The sequence below is a fragment of the Alligator sinensis genome, unplaced genomic scaffold, assembly GCF_000455745.1.
Source record: "Alligator sinensis unplaced genomic scaffold, ASM45574v1 scaffold50_1, whole genome shotgun sequence".
NCBI lineage: Eukaryota > Metazoa > Chordata > Crocodylia > Alligatoridae > Alligator > Alligator sinensis.
Window position 1 is genome coordinate 1,586,001 of NW_005842059.1, and position 16,159 is coordinate 1,602,159.

Sequence of the window (16,159 nt, forward strand, 5' to 3'; positions counted from 1 at the left end):
CGGGGCAGGAGCTGCCTGCTGGCTGCCCCGAGCCTGGCCGGGGCTCCTTGCAAAGGGCGTTTGTGTCTCTGGGGGTTGAAGTCCGAGGAGCCCCGAGCGAGAAGCTGGCCCAGCGCTGCAGCTTGCAGAAGGAAGCGTTGGCCCGTGCTCTTTAGGGAGGAGTGCCGTGTCCACCCCCTCTTCTTCCCTTGGTGGGCATGAAGCCTGGCACAGCTGGCGGTGGACGTGGACGTGCTGCCCTGGCAGCGCTCTGTCTGGCTTGGTTTCTGGTGTGTTCACCCTGGCAGAGTCGTGTCCTCCCGCCGCCTGCTCCTCAGGGCAAGCCTGTAATCCAAATAACCCGCTGCCGCCCCTTCCCCAGTCGGTCCCTTCGGAGTCCGCAGCATCCCAGCCCGTAGGCCAGAAAGCCACGGTGGGGCTCCAATGATGTTTCCTGCCTCTCCACCCGGAGCTCAGCATTGTGACACAAACTTCTCCAGGTCCTGCTGGATTAGAAAAGTGGAGTTGATGGAGGATTTGCTCCAGCTCATCAGACCCGGCCAAAACTTTCTGACGGCTAGGGTTACCCTAAAATTGTAATCCTGTATTTCTGGGGAGAAAGCCGTAGCAAACACCGCCCTGTCTGGGCCTGAGAGAAGCAGCATTGGGAGCATTAAGATGGTGTTTTAAGCCAACAGGTATTGGGAAATGATTGCGAAGCACGCGGATGCGTGAGAGTGGGGGAGCTAGTGATGGGTAAGGGGCAGAGTCACGTTTGCAAAGTCCTGGGGTGATGTGCTGTCCCATGGACCCTACAGGCTGATCAAAACCCTCTGGGTGAGACTGAACAAGGGGACTAACTCCTGGCTGGTTAATGCACTGGGTTGGTCTGTGAATTAATAATGGAAACTTGTCCCATCTTGTGCGTCTCCACCCTGACCGCCCCTTCAGCCCTGCTGCTCAGGTAGCAAAGCCCAGCTTTGTGAAGTCAACCCAAACCATACAAGTGAGGAAACGAATACCCAGCTCTGGCAGAGTGGGGAGCAGGCGACTGCTTTCGAGCAGTGCATCATGAGCCCAGGCTTCACCCCGGCGCTCTCTCCAGGCATGTTTCCACATGCAAGTGCCCGGTGCTGCAGTGCTCGCAGCTGTATAAGCGACGAGATGCACACCAGTGCTGAGAAAATGGGGGCGGCGCACTTTTGAACCAAAACATCGGAGGGGCTTTAGTTTGAGCGCACACCTCCGCTTTCCTTGCACTGATGTGCGTTTTGCCACTTCTACAACTGCACATGGTGTGGCGCAGTTCGCATCCACTCGCGTGCGGAGCAGACTCGATTAATTGGCAGTGCACTGTGGGACAGAAAAGTAGGTGTATAAATGCCCCCTGAGACAGACCAACAACAGCCCTGAAATTGGTTTAAAGCAGCGGTTCTCAACTTTTTTTGTACCAGGGCCCATTTGTAAACATCGATGGCCAGTCCTGACCCAGTGCCTCCCAGTACGTGGGTCAGGGGTGGGTGTGTGGGGCAAGGCAGGCCCAAACAGCCCTTTGCAGGCTGGAGCTCTGCCAGCCTGCAAGGGAAAAGCCGCCATTTTCCATATTTTTCTTCTTTTTAAAGAATTTTTGAAAAAAATCCATTTTTGAAGTTTGTCGATCAATTTGTCAAGTTTGTTCATGACCCTTTCCAATATTCTTGCAACCCACTTTGGGGTGGCGACTCACGGGTTGAGAAACACTGGTTTAAAGGACATTTGAGTGTCCAGGGGGTGTAATTCTTGGTCCATCCAAAATTGAAAGCCAAACTGCCTGGAAGGGGCAGCAGTATTTTTAGCCAGGCAGTGCTGAGGATGTCACCTGTCTTCACGGCCCATTATAATCTACCTAATTCCTTCTAAACTCTTCACTCCACAGGCATTAACCACCCTCTCTCTCCTTTTTAAATGGCCTTAATGTTTCACTACTCAATTTATGCTTTCATTTGCAGTTCAGCTGCCTGCTAGCTGCTCCTGGTAATATAGCTCCTATTTCACAGCCCTGAAGCATGTTTTTTTTTTAACTCTAGCTGAAAACATTAAATCAGGTGTGGAAATCACTTTCAGTGAAGCATTGGATGCACTGGCAAGATGCTCAGGAAAGCTGGATTTTGTTTTATGAATCTGAAAGAGATGTGCCTTGAATGCTAATGACTACAAGTCTAATGCAGCAACCTCTTTTGGTTATTTTTGCTTTGTCTGTGTTTTCTAATATGTAATCTATAATATTGCGAATCACTGCGTATTCCAGTAAAGTGATATTTGGCTTTGCTTTGATCTTAACTTGAATAATACAGCCATAGGCCCCTAGCATATTAGTAAAGCTTCTAGTTTCTTTTCACCTGGAAAAAAAATGGTGTTGTGTTATATGTGATGATGCACCACAGTATCTGCACCCCCTCGTTTTCAAAGTCCTAGATTCTCCCATGTCTCAATCTGAGGGCAAATAGCATGAGTAGTCAGATCCCAGGCAGTGAGCTGTCTACCTGCAGGTGGGAGTGCCCCCTGCAATGAAAAGCCGAGCCTAAAATGTGCAGGGATTGCAGGACAAGATTCTCCCCTGAATCAGGAGCACATACCACAAGCATGATACCACATTGCTAGGGCAAGTCTTGGGCAGTTTGACTTGGGCATTCATTCCTACAACGCGCAGTGTGCATTTTCGTTAATGATCTGGCATTTATCTTGGGGGGGTAATCCCACAAGGTGCAGCTGCGATGCCCTCTTGCATGGTATCTCAGCACTGTAGCTAGCCAGACCAGCCAGCAGGGGCCATTTAAGGAGCGATGCAAAAGCTGACCAGGCCTGATTTGGAAAGGAACAAATGTGATGAACCTTTCTAATTTAACAGCAGATAACTTAAAGGATTATGGTCTGAATGGAAGCTTAGGTGCCATTTGTTCATTAGGAGTTGCTAACTCCAGGCAGAAGAAAGGCTCACTGGTTATAAATGGCATTTAGGTGTCAAGGGCAGTGCATCCTGGAGTTTGGCACAAACAGTTTAAACCCATAGAAATTAACTCTGGATTAAAGTCCAATCAGTGGCAATGCTGACTTTGGTGAGAAAGGATGCAAGTGTGGCTGGCTTTTACAGTCGATGAATAGGGGTGTTGAAATGAATGATATGCATGCCTGAACTGGTTTGAAACAACAAATGATTTTAAGAGAGAAGTTGGCTGAGCTGGGTCCTATCATGCTGGCATGTCCCTGCATCTACCTTAACAAGGTTTCTTGGTCAGGCTTGGACTCTTCTTGTTTGAGCTCCTCCAAAGCTGCCCCTTTATTCCATTAGTGAGTCTATATGTAGTTTTTCTCCGGCCCCTTAAGGCAGTGATGCTGTTCCAGCAAGAAGGGACAAATTGACCTCAGTTGCTCTGTGCCATTCACTCTCCCAGGGTACTGCTTTAGGGGAAGAAAAAAAATCAAGCAGTCAGCCTCTGCAGAGAGACCATCAACCCAAGACTTGTATGCTCAGATCGCTGATGAAGACTCCCATTACATCAAGGGAGGAAAAGCTAAAAACAAGGGGTATTGATATCAGTCCAGGGCTGAGTACTGAGTACTCTCAAGTCCTTCGCCGGAGCTGGTGCATTTGTGATAAGAGTCATGATTAGAGGCAGCGGAACGAGAATTATATAAGCACAAGGGACTTGGGGAGATCTTGGAGCCGGTCCCTGGAGGGACATCCTGAATTTGCATGGCTCGCTTGAAATTCGTTTGACACAAAGCAGAAAGCCTGAGGGCTTATGTGTTGCAAGCAGCCACGAGCTCTTGGATCCTTTATACTTACTCCTTGAAAATGGTATCCTTTTCACAACTTCCGCAGTACCCTGGTGTATTGGTAAAGCACACAGCCGCCATGATCAAGCCTCTGGTCTATTCACATTTTCAAGCAAAAATCATATAAAAACCTCAGTCAGTTTTTAAGGACACTTTATTGCTCTCAGCAATAAGGAGAAGAACTCGCCAACGGCAAGGTAGGGAGAGGGAGAAGCCATGGCTAGATTCAACATAGGCCCTTTAGGTTGGCAGCAAATTGAAGGGGGTAGAAAGCCCTTGTAGGTAAAACAATTGCTTATTGAAATATTGAAGGTCTTACTGAAGAAGGTAGTATAACAATGACGTAGCCATGATGGTCCAGAAATTATGAGAGAGAAAAGGATTTCTTAGGGTGATATCTTTTATTGGACCAATTATGTAGGCTACATAAATAAAAAACATCACCCTAAGAAATCCTTGCTTCTCACATGGATGAGGACTGGTATTTTGTGCCTGGCAGCTTGCCCAACAATTCTCCCAGCAATGCAGGTGGTCCAAATACAAGATATCACAAAAGAGCCCTGGCTTCTCATACATTTGCTGGACCATCCCAGTTACAAAAGCACTCCAACCCTACTACTTACTAATAAAAGACTTTCATCCAAAGTGTTGTGACCGGGTCTAAATAGGAGAGGACAAGCCTGCTATTGTTTGCTGACCTGACCATTCAGGGCGTAACTACATTTGAAATATGTATACACTCTCCTCCAATTTCTATGCCTGCACTACGCCTGGATAGCAGCCAATGCCAACATGCCTCTTTATACGAGCATTTTAACAAAACCAGAAAGACCAGCCTTCGTATTGCTTTCACTGGTATCTTTATCTTACAGCTGCCTTGTTTTGGTAGCGCACAGTTCAGTGATCTTCAACACCCTCCAGAGCTCCCTCCATGGGTGGGTAGGCTACAACTACCGCAGAAGCAGCAATAAAGGTCTCTGCACCTTGCAGGGGTGCTGAAATCCTGACCCCAAACCTTCAGCATGGATGGCCAGTGCCTCTTGGAGCAGGTTCCCGCTCAATATCCATCCCTTGGATTTCTGCCCGGCTGTTTGAACGGTAATGATGTTTGCTAAGGAGGTGGTGAGGGAGGCTGGGAATACAATGGGGAGCAAAGGGAGATCCCTAATCGTAGGCCACATTACCTAAGTTAGGAATTCCCAACAAACTAACTGAAGTCATTAAAGTTTGCACGTATGCATGAATCAAGGACCAGAATTAACACGAATGGCATAAAATCGGACCCTTTCCCAGTTGGAATTGGATAGACGCAGGGATGGTCCGTTTCCAATCCTATTCATCCCATGTGCTGGATTTGAGAGGGGCTTCATGGGTGCTAGGGTGGGGCCATGACTTGGAGGCTGGAGAATTGCCCCGGGTGCTGGGGGAGCTATGCAGCAGCGTTCCCTTAGCTCAATTATGTGGTATGGCTTTTCCCAAGCATTTGCAGTCATGCCCAGAACACACATGTAACTAATATCCTTGGCCAGGTAAGTCAATTAAGTGAGCTACTACTAATCTCTGCTAAGAAAGGAGAGTTTCCAGTACAGAGATGGTGACACCTGATGCCCCCTCTGCACAATCGCCTGCACGTTAACAGATAACTTAAACCAATAATCGCACTGTAGCTGTTTAACTTGTGGCTGCTTACATTTCCTCGCATGGGGTTGTTACTCTGATGCTGGCACGGCGCGTTTATGGATGGCTATACTGCAAAATAATTAAAATTGGTGCCTGCAGGGTAAAAAAATCTGTGAATGATAGTGTTTAGTTTGGCAGTACAATGAATTCGATGGCATGGACTGATTTCTAACTGTTGTCTGACTGCCAGCAAAAAAAGGGGATGCTGTTTGCCAAAACTCAGAAATCCTAGCGAGGTGCTCTTTCAAAAAGATGAACATCGTCCTAAGATATGAATATCATTTATATGACCTCATTCTTCAATCGCTTGTTCTCTGGAACCGGGTAAGTCTTGTAATCAGCTCAAAGGCCTTACATTTGAAACCTCTTTTTTATGATCTGGACATTTTTATAAACTGTAAAGCAGACACTATAAATATTAGCATCATTTTGTGTACAGCAAACCCTTCTTGCACTACTGAGAGATGTCTGCTCACCAGGGGTTTAATAACAGCCCTATGGCCAGCTGTGTGCTCCCAGCACGTGCCCTTCTTTGCATTGACACAAGCAGGACTATTTCCTGTTGAACCTGAAGCTTTGTGCTTTGCTACTATTGAAATAAGAATGGTCATTTTTCTCTTTTGGTGACACACATCATTGGCTCACACTCCTCCTTGCCCCTCCGATCAGGTCCCGTCTGACACCGTCTCAGCTCTCTGGGGCAGGGATTGTCATGCTTCACCCGTACGGTGCCCTGCACCAACGGGCCCTGATTATGAGACCTAGCCCGTGCTACAATAAATCATAATCACTTGGTCGCTCCCACAGGGTGGTGCCGCTTGATAGCAGTATCTAGCAATTGCTCTGATATAATTTGCCAGTCATTGGCTGCCATACGGCGCCTCGGGTTATTAACTGGTGGACGTGGAGCATTCCCACAGACTCCCCTGCTGTCATTTAGAAAGCACCGCTTCAAAAAAGGCAGTGACCGCGAATCAGAATGACAGCGGTATCGCCCCACTGGCAGCTCCCTATAAAGTCTTCTTTAACATCTTGCTCCCGCGCTTGCTGCCCTCCGCAGAAGAAATCCTGGGGGGAGATCAGTGGGGATTCTTCGAGAGTAGACTGACGGCAGCCCAAATCTTCTCGCTAAGACAAATAGTTGAGAAAAAAACGGGAATATCAAAGTGTCCGCGTGGTTCACAGACTTCCAGAAAGCCCGTGACAGCATGCATGGAGAAAGTCTGCGGTCTGTATTACCGAAGTTAGGAATTCCCAGCAAACTAACTGAAGTCATTAAAATTTGTATTGTAGGCATGAATCAAGGACCAGAATTAATATGGATGGAATCAGATCGGACCCTTTTCTAGTTGGAATTGGAAAGACACGGGGATGGTCCGTTTCCAATCCTATGCAACCTGGCACTGGAAATAGTAATCAGGGACATAAGAAACATGGGAAGAGGAGTTTAACTGGGCTCATCCCAAGGAAAACGAAGCTTTGAGTCTATAAAAGCATAATCAGGCCACGTGTGAGCTGTGGCAGCAATCCACATACAGCACTACCAAATGGTTTGAAAGGAAGATTTTGATGGGCACCGTGTGATCCCATCTCACAAGAACGGTGCATGAGTAATATGTGCTGTACAGGGATCCAACCCTGACATGGAGATCAGAGCACAAGCACTACACTGGCTGGATCCTGTTGAAATAATGGAAGTGACCCAGCATCAAAGAAGCTGCTCTTTGGGCTGCCGGGGGGGAGAAGGCCACCTGGGTGACCTAGATGGTAGATGATGTAGTGTCAAACCTACAGAAGTTAAATGTGGGCGACTGAAGGATGAAGGCACACAACAGACAGGCACGTGTGCAAATACAGGAGGCAGCCAAGGGCCTGAGTCCTGTAGCACTACGTTACAGACTTGCTTTCTGTGGAGAACCAGGACATCGTGGGTGAGGCAGGGCTGGTTGTGCCTTTCTGCCAAGCCAGGCTCCGAACCGCAGGAGCTTTAATGGCACCAACGAGGAGAGCAGCTTCTGGGCAAAAAAGACAAAGCAGCTACTCAACAGAGGACATAGTCTCCCGTGTCCTCAGGTCCCATCTTCATCTCTTGCTCTTCCTAGACTGGGAGGACTTTGGAGGCTTGGGCCAGACCCTGATCTATGTTCAGGCACCCCAAGAGCTGTCTGAAGTTTTGTCCCTGCAATAGTACAGAATCACCAGGGCATCGGGACTCCCCTGTTCCTTTCCAACCTACCTCCAACACCCCCCAGTCTGCCTTGCAATGCCCCTGCACAGGGCGGGGGAAGGCAGAAGCCCCCCTCGCACCAGCAGTTATCCCCAGGCAGGAAAGCACCCTGGGTGCAGGACTGTACCCTGGCCTTGCAGTCTCTACAGGGGCAAAACTTCCCCGGTCTGCTTTCTGCCCGAGTGCAGCGCACAGCCTCACGCTCTGCACAGCCATGGGATGCCAGGGCTGATTTATGCCACATCTTTTTCTAGTGATCCTGGTGCCAAACTGGGAGCAGAGGCCAGATTCTCAGAGGTGCTGAGTGCCCCAACTCTGGGGGGAAACAATAGGGGCTGGCCCTAAATACAAGATCAGGACAGCTTGGGAAAACTACCCACTGTCTGTGTTGCTAGCGTGAGGCCTGGAAGTGGGAAATGCCCCCTCCTTCCCCTTGGCTCTGCCTGCATGCTAAACAAGCCACGATGTGCCCAAGATCATGCTAAGTGTTGTCCAATCGATTTTGCCCCTTTTTCTTTCTTTAGCATCTCTCTTTACATAGTGATGCATAAGTGCATCCCTTCCATTAAATAGATGGCTTGCTGACTAGCATCATCATAGCCTAATGGAAAGCCTGATTTGGAGGGTGATTGATGGTGTAAGTCAAAGTCTTTTGACCTTATCCTTCTTTGGTCCACTCCAGTTAGTTGACAGAGTCTCTCCTTGTCTGTGCTGCTTGCGGGATCAGCTCTCCTCCTTTTGCACTAGGCCCTTGCCTTTTGAGCTGTTTCTGTAACCACCAAGCTACCTTGTGGATAACTCAATATGTGTTGTACCTGCTCCGACCACGTAATGGTTTGATGCTGCAACACAGCCCGCTGCAAGCTGCTGCCCCAAGACACTTAACTGATACACAAGCAGCCAACTGCTTTGCCCACTGCCTTTGCCTCCCAGCAGCAGCTCCTTTAGGCCCCTAATCCAAGTACTTTGCTACTGAGCATCCCAAAGCCCAAGCCCTCACCTTTGCCTTCTCCCTGAGTCAGTCCTGCTTTTAGCCCTGAAGCCTAAGGAAGCTGCACCTATTTCAGAGAGCAGGTCTCCAGTGACCGCTCCAGCCCCAGGTTTGCTGCAGGTTGTGCTGGGCTGTGCTTCCAGGTAAGTGGTCTCCTCTTGTTGGCTGGCTGAGCTCTGCCTGGGGCTGGATGGCTCCCCTTAATAACAGGATGCTGTCCTGTCCTGTCCTATTTCAGGACCGTGGCACACTAAGCCAAGCTTGTTCTGCCCTCTCCTAGATCAGGCGCTGGAGCCCCACTCCTGGTGTTAACCCAGAAGAGCCCTTGGTGGAAACAGCTGGCCCTCCAGACAGCCCTTCCCCTTCCCCTACCTGCCCTGCCCAGCTGCCGGGATCTCGCCTCCCACCTCTCAAGCGCCCAAGGCCGTTCTGGTCCCCGACTGTGGCTTCTGCTTCCTCCCCCTGGGTACGTCCCTGAAAACGAGCGAGAATTGTGGATGGCCTTCTCCATTTCCAATGTCAAATCAGCTACAGCTCTTAAGTGCTCTCTGTTGTTTTATTGTTTGAGGCCTCAGAATAGCATTTATTGATTTGTGCCTTGCATTGGACAACCAGGATGGCAGCACTAAAGAAGTCTGCTTTCTATGCACACCCTTTCCTTGCATTGCCTTCATGGACAACAAGAGCAGTCAGGCACAGGGACAGACTTGGCTTCTTCCTTGCAGGTTATCTTGCCGTCTGCTCTTAGCAGATGCTGCAAGTCCCCCGGGGTTCAGCAAGGTTATTGCTGGATGATTTGGGGAGCCCTTTCTCCTATTCTTTTCTCTTTGGGGGTCACTACCCCTTTGCCTGCCCGGTCCCTGTGTTAATCAGGAATGAAGGACACAAGCACACCCATGTCTGGATCAGACACACGGTCCATTGAGGCCTGGTTTCTGTCTGACGACAGGCACCGCATTCTTTAGAAAAAGGTGTGAAATGGCACGAATTAGAGAATTATGGTCTATCCTGTGCACAGAGGAGTTTTATCCTAGCCCCTGCCAGGTGGGGATCAGTTTACACCTGGAAGTAGGAAGGTTTACATCCCTTATATTTTACTTTATTAATACTGTAGGAAATGTTCATGTCCATGCATAATTCTTTTTTTTTTTTTAACCCCATTAAGCTGTTACACCAGGGGCAGGCAATTATTTTGGGCAGAGGGCCGCTTACTGAGTTTTGGCAAGCCATTGAGGGCTGCAGGACAGGCAGCCGGGGGCAGATAAATATTAATTTTCTACATTTTTAGGGGCCCCGGGGGCCGGATAGAATGGCCTGGCGGGCCACATCTGGCCCACGGGCTGCATTTTGTCCACCGCTGTGTTACACCCACATAAAAGGTACTCCGGTGACTAATTTACATTAAAAGCTATGGGAGTTAGTTACCAAAGTGCCTTGGCAAACCTGGGCCTTGCACTTAAACATCCCTGGTGGCAGTGAGTCCCACAGATCATTTAAACATTGAACAGAAAAACCTTCCATTTTATTTAAGTGTCTTGCCTTTCAGCGTTATATGTCTGTCCCTTCTCCCAGGTGGCTACAATTAATTTAGTATCAGGCCATGTGCGTGACTAATTAACATCCTTCTAAAACAAATGCATTACACTTCACACTGTCTACGCTGAATTTTGCCTCCCTTCGTGATGCCCACTCCCCTTTGGGAGGTCATTCTGCATTACCTTCTTCAGTCTTCTTTTCTTGTTTAATCAAGACCAGAGATTCCCAAACTTTTTCTTATTGCGTATCCCCTTCCCAAGGTACCAGTTGCCCATGTATCCCTACTACTATATATTTGATATTTTCCCCCCCTGAAATACCAATTATTATTATAATGAAAATTAAATCCACCATTACACAGTTTCTCCCCAGAGATGTCTTACATACCCCCAGGGGTACGTGTACCACCGTTTGGGAAACTCTGATCTAGATAATGTGGTGTCCTCTACAGCATTTGCTACTTTACTGATCTTTCTGGCTGCACCAGAACATATTGCATTGCTTTGCATATAATCTGAGTTGTCTGCATTAAAGATGTCACGGTGCTGTCTTTTTCCTGTTTTCAAGCCCAGATGTCATGCAAATACCATGCAGTATAAGAGAAAGAGCTACCAGCTGTGTTAGCCTGAAGTCAGTCAGAGAGCAAGGTAGAGATGGGAACCAGTGGAGAAATTGTATACTTTAGTATTATCCTGTGTGACATTTTACTTAGCACCTGCAGAGTGCTGTACGTATCCAAAGTGTAGTATATCATAAACGAATTAACTCGATCTTAATTCATCTCAATTAGCATGAAACTTTACCTTTTTGGAAGGCCACAGTGAAAAATCAATGATCCAAGAAGTGTAAAAACCCCGTTGAGACCAGCAGGTGGGGTTATCCTGCCATTTCAGCTTTGAGGATGCCACCATAAGAAGGGCCTGTTTTTCTTAATGAAGAAGAAACATGGAAGAACCCATGTTGTGACTGCCATTTAAGTTAATTTAGAAGCACAGATTTAATTCCCTTCTTTCCCCCTCTGGATTTTTTTCGCACATAATCAAGCAATAAACTCCTGCTGGAAAAAAAACAAACGGCTTCACCGTAGGAAAATGAATTATTTAGGAAATGCAATTACTGTTTCCCATGCATTTATTAAATCATGTTTTTTCCCCTCAAAAACCTCACAAAGATGATATGACGTACATCTGGTGCTCCTTCTCCTATAGTAGCATGATCTCTCTGTGATACTAAACTACAATGGTGGTACTAGCATCCATTCCTGGGCGCAGGTGTGGGAGTGTGAGTGTGCATGTGTGTATCTAAAGGGTCCCCTTAACCATTTTGTGTACAACAGTGATTCCTTGTGATGGGCTGTATCAATCCCTTGAAGGGTTAAAGGCAGTGTCAAAGCGGTGTAAACCTCGCCTGCCGCACCTTGAGCAGGGTTGGCATCAGAGTGAGGGAGGAATGCAAGAGGAAAACAGGGAACCTGATCCTCAAACTCAAACCCATCGGGGTAGTCTGAGACACACTCTTAGAAGAGCCTTTGAGTTATCTCCAGGAAGAGAACCTAAGTAACAGTGCAAGCTCTGAGCTGCCAAAGGGGGTGGGTACCTTGCTCCCTAACTAGAGATGGGGAGGCAGTTACTGTCTAGCATGCCAGGCAGGGATGGCAATGCCCAGGGGAACAGCAGATGGGCCACCCTGCACAAAAGAAGGTGATTTTTAGGGATACACAAAACACTTGTGGTCTCCAGTCTGTATTGAGCCCAACATAACTACAGTGCTGGGCACTGTCTGAGATGGAGGGCACAAAGCTGGGTTCCCCACTGGTTTCCCAGTTCCAGGGACACACACCCATTCCTGTGTATCAACAGCTCATGCTAGCTGCTCTCCAAAAATCACACCTGGGCGATGGCTGCGATGTCCTGTAGTCCCCCAGCTGCTGCCCTGAGTCCTGATGCATCTCTCATCACCCTGGGACCTTAAAACAACATGGCTTGGGCCGAGCCTCCCACCGGTCATGCTGTCCAGTGCTACCCTCTGGGACTTCTCTTGTCACTTGCTGCTGACTGAGGTTGGAAGTAAATGGATCAGAGATGAGTCTTTCTGGCAAACCCTCCTTGAATCAGACAGTTTGGTTGCTAAATGATGGCTTTTGCCATAAATCACTCTGCTGAATATTAGTGGCTGTGACAGGCACTGGCAGCAGAGCTGGCTTTCTTGGCATCTAAACAGACATGAAATGGAAGGGGATGATCCGTTTTTTACTTTGAGGAAGGTGAAAGGAGTGGTTCTGGTACCAAAGGCTTCTGCTTTCCCCCTGTTAGAGGTCACTGATGCCCCTGGATGGTCCAGAGGGTCAGGCCAAAAAAGGCTCGGTGATCAGCAGGGCTGGGACTGTCTGTTTTTGCCTGCCTTTCATGGGCTGACCACTATGATCTGGAAAGCATCCTTTCCAAAAATGCATCAAATGGCAAGCGTGTGCATCTAGAGGCCCTGGAGGCAGCAGAAGCACTGAATACACTACGTAACCTTGTGTTGTTCTGGTCCAGATTGAACCTGATGCTGAGGAATGCTCCTAGAGTCGGTCTGCAAAGTAGAGGTGGGCAATGGCACAATAAGCAAGGTTACCTAAGCCACCTCCAGCCCTTCTTATGCTAGAAGAGTCCCCAGATACTGGGCACACACAGGGGAGTTTGGGATGGGAAACTAAAAGCCACACTGGAGATGCCCACATAGCCTGCTCATCAGCGAGTTTCATGTCACCCTGATGCACAGAGGATGTGAGCCTCCCCCGGACTTCTTCTAGTGACCCTGGTGCCAAAGCTCAAGGAGCAGAGACTCATGCGGCTGGCTCTGGGAGCACAGTCCAAGCTGCAAGTCAAGGCTGTAGTTGAGACCCTTGCACCTACAGCTGGATGTGTAAAGGCAAGAGCCAAGGCAGCTTGCAGGGTTGGGTTTAGGCCTGCCTCAAGGTGCACACAGGTGCAGCAGGGGAAGGAGTTTTGCTGGAGCTGCCTGGACTTTCTCCCATTGCCACTGTGGTTGTGTGGGGCAGGACCCCCAGGGCTGTGGTGCGGTAGGGATGCCCACCTCTAACCATCCGAGAGACCATGCCCAGCAGCCAGGGTTCAGCTCAGCAAACTCGGAGACACTCTTGGTCTCTTGAGACCCTAACTCCCCTCCACAGTCAACACTAATCCCAGGTTGAAAGCCATGTGCCTTTGCACACACAGGCACAGCCTGTTGCTCACTAAGCAGGCAGACAGGGGGCACTGCTCACCCCTGAGAGCAGCAGCCAGGTGTTTCCAAGTCATCCTCTGCCCCAGAGCCCGGACCCTTGCTCTCCCCTAAGCTCTCCCCTGGTCTCCCACTGCCCCGGGGTTTCTCCTCTGCCCGGGTATGCAGACACTGCACTTTCCTGCCCTGCCCTTGGGAAGGGCAACTGCTGGGTCCTGAGCAGGGCAGCAGTGGTAGCCAGGAGAGGGAATGAGAAGCTGGGAGGGACATTAATGGACTGGAGAGTGTGCAGAAGGCAGCTGGGATTCTGGCTCTGAGTTAATGTTGTTACTAACCTGGATGCCAGAAGGGGAGAGTGTATCCAAAGCCACCAGTGCTAACCTGGGTGGTGGGGAAACTGAGGCAGCAGCAGGGTCTGACACTGGATGAGGCTAGATCCACACCTTGTGCAGTCCTCATTAAGCAACGAGTGTGGACCATAATATAAACCCTTCCCCTTCCCCCCATCCTATCCCCCAATCTGGGAGCAGCAGAGAAAGGCTGTGGACGGACAAAACAATCGCACTACTGTAGTGAGCGAGTGAGAGTGGTGTGCGAGACCTCCTGCTCCGGGACGCTCCAGCTGATCCAGCACTCTGCAACCGTCTACTCCCACCCCGTAGTAAGTCAACCTAAACCATACTGCATTTACCCCTGCATGAAACAGAAGGTAAAGCATTGCAGGTTGGCCTCTGGTTACCACGAGGTAGAGCAGATGGATGAAACAGGTCCAGCAGAGTCCACGGCACCGCGCCATGTCTCTCTGGCTCCCGTTAGACTGGGATAAGGGTTTCCTCTGCACACATCCAGAGTCACCGCCGGCCGGCCATGTCCCCATGAACACAGAGCAGTGGTACAAAGTGGGCTGGTGTCCGAGTGGCAGGGACACTCCCCTGCCCGCAAGGGCAGCTCCATCGCTTACAGAAAACAGCTGAACAAGGAGCAACGGTCTCACGTTGCAGCAAGGGGAGTTGAACTTAGATATTAGGAAGAATTTTGTCACCGGGAAGGTGGTGAAGCACTGGACCAGGATACCCAGAGAGGTGGTGGAAGCTGCATCCTTGAGGGTTTTCAAAACCCGGCTAGACAAAGCTTTGGCTGGGATGATCCTGTTGGGGCTGGTCCTGCTTTGAGCAGGGGGTGAGACTAGATGTGACCTCCTGAGTTCCCTTCCGACCCTCATTTTCTATCAAGCAAATCCCAGCTCCATGCTCTGTGGCTGCTTCCTAATCCAATTTCCCATTAGATCCACAAAACCTCAGCATGGCAGAGCACTGGGGTCATGGCGAGCTTCCCCATGTGTCTGTTCACAGGATGTCACTACTCACCTCGGTCCATCCCAGCCCTTTCCTACCACACAGGGCATCGCTCCCTTCACTTCCAGACAAAACCCTTGCTGCTCAATGCGCATGGCCAGGAGGGTCCTCCCGCGCATTCAAATGAAAGCTCAACAGAAACCATCTTGAAATGTTACACATTTTTCAAGCACTAACTTTGTCACTGGTTGGCTCTTTTCATAACTGGGCAGACATTTTTATGGTGTGATAATTACTTTGCACATCTGGCTGGCTTAAAGTTATTGCGCGATGAACCACTTAATTGCATAATATGCATAATGTGTGACAGGGGCCTCAAGAAGTAACCTGATCCTGGAGCTGCCAGTTAACCCCAGGGTGGGCAAAGCCAGGATTTCATAGTACCCAGGCAGAAATACCTCCCAGGGCTTGTCCTGTAGCCGCATGCTGACCGCTGGCACCCCAGGGATAGCCCTTTTGTGCTCCAATAAAACCCACTGTGAGAGAAATGAATCCACTTGTATTCTCCAGCAGGCATGCAGAGAGCCTGGCAGAGAGCAAGCCACCAGGACATCTAGCCAGGCTCACATGTCATGAAATGCAGGTGTTTCTACTGTCCGCTGCCAGTGGGGGACAAAGGGCTGCAACTGGCACTAGAAAGCTGGGCACAGAGCAGGGAGCTGGCAGTGGGGAAGGCATTGTCCCGACTATCCTTTTTCTCTGTGGGGAATTTAGTTCAAAGTAGGAAAAAAAGATGTCCTGTGCTGCTAAGAGCACCACTGCTTTTGCTGCAGCAGGGGTGGTAAAAGCCTCTCAGCCCGCATGGTTTATTGCCGTGGGGAATCCAGATCCCAAGCTGGATCTTGCTGTTTCCTGACGAATCGCTCCTACTGAAGATGGCTCCACTTCCCCGAGAGCTGCTGCTTCCAACTGTCCCTTGAAATGCTATCAGACTGCTTCTCCGGCCCAGCTCAGCCTTCGCAGGGCCTGTCCTCTGCGAGTCAAATGCAATGCCTTCCAGCTGGGGCATGGCCTGAAGAGGAGTGGAGTCAGGTAAGGGCATGTGCTTCTGGAGGCCAGTTGTTTTTTCCTTCCACTCAGTAGGAATCGGCAAATCTCTGATGCAGAAGTCAGAGTCAGCGCATTTGCAACCCCCACCCCGGTTCAAATGTCTCCCATGGTGCACAGTGAGCAAGCCAGGCACAATCAATCCAGGTAGGACAGGCCTGGAGCTAAGAATGAAGGCAGGACACACATTTTTCTTTCAACAGAGGAACAAACACACGGATGCTCTTGTTGCCCTGTGGGGTCAGGCCAATGCTCAGGATCTCAATATCGCGCTGTTAGACAGGAGGGCATGGTGTACAATTG